The sequence below is a fragment of the Lathyrus oleraceus genome, chromosome 7, assembly GCF_024323335.1.
Source record: "Lathyrus oleraceus cultivar Zhongwan6 chromosome 7, CAAS_Psat_ZW6_1.0, whole genome shotgun sequence".
Lineage (NCBI taxonomy): Eukaryota > Viridiplantae > Streptophyta > Magnoliopsida > Fabales > Fabaceae > Lathyrus > Lathyrus oleraceus.
Window position 1 is genome coordinate 113,111,986 of NC_066585.1, and position 1,175 is coordinate 113,113,160.

At 40.6% G+C, this 1,175-nt stretch overlaps 1 non-coding gene across 1 annotated transcript; it reads left to right on the forward strand.

Moving 5' to 3' along the window:
* The first annotated feature begins 242 nt into the window (after positions 1-242).
* Positions 243-349, forward strand: LOC127108731 (small nucleolar RNA R71). The gene has a single exon (XR_007796248.1). It is a non-coding gene; the product is annotated as a small nucleolar RNA R71 (small nucleolar RNA).
* The last annotated feature ends 826 nt before the right edge of the window (positions 350-1,175 follow it).

A 1,175-nucleotide genomic window follows, 5' to 3' on the forward strand; every position in this document is an offset into this window, starting at 1 on the left:
CCATTTTAGCTTGCATCATGTCTATAGAGCTTAGTTCATGCACTCTTCATTGGGCTTCCTTCTTCTCAACTGTCGCTCGTTCGACTCCCCATGATTGATGGTTTTGAGCCATATCTTCGATGAGGGCACTAGCTTCAAGGTAAGGTTTGTTCATCAGAGCACTGCCTGCGGCAGCGTCGATGGTCATCTTAGTGTTGTAATGAGGTCCATTTTAGAAGGTTTGAATGATTAACCAATTTTCTAAGCCATGATGTGGGCATCCTCGTAACAACTCTTTATATCTCTCCCAAGCTTCGAACAGCGATTCTCCTTGGTTTTGGGTAAATCTAGTTATATGGTTTCGAAGAACGGAGGTCTTACTCTGGGGAAAGTATCTAGCAAGGAATACTCTTCTAAGGTTATCCCAAGTCGTAATGGAATTGGGTGGAAGGGAATCTAACCATGATAGGGCTTTATCTCTGAGGGAAAAGGGGAATAATCTTAAACGGATTGCCTCAGGAGAAGCTCCATTGGTTTTAAAAGTGTCTGCTAATTGACGAAATATTTTTAAATGTTGGTTCGGGTTCTCAGTAGCGAGACCTGCGAATTGTCTTTGTTGCACTAGTTGCAACAGGGATGGTTTGAGTTCAAAATTATTAGCTGGGATGGTCGGGTTTACTATACTAGAACTAGGTTCTTCGTTGGATCGTTGGGCGAAGTCCTTAAGAGGTCTTTGGTTTTGATCTTCGGCCATAGCTCTCCTAATTCTATGAAAGAATAAACGTGCGCGAGCGTAACGTTCAGGTTCCGCCAGAGGGTATATTAAGTTTAAACTTCCGGTGATGCGAGTTCTTCGTATTGACCGGCGGGAAATAGCCTAAGTCTAAACGTTATAACAACAGGGAAATGAAACTTGATGAAATTGATCCCCGGCAACGGCGCCAAAAACTTGATGCATAGCTTTTCGCAAGTATACGAACGCGTTAGAGTAATATAAAAGATTATCGAATCCACATAGACCAAGTGTCAATCTATCGTTATCTATTGTTATGGTGTTTATCAAAGGCAATCGAAATAGGTGTTTTTAGAGTGTGCAATGAAAAGTAAAGTATTAAATAAAGTTCAATTAATAAAGACAGGGTCGAATGTAATTCACATAATCAATTAATAATCCAAGTACTTGCTAATAGAACTAC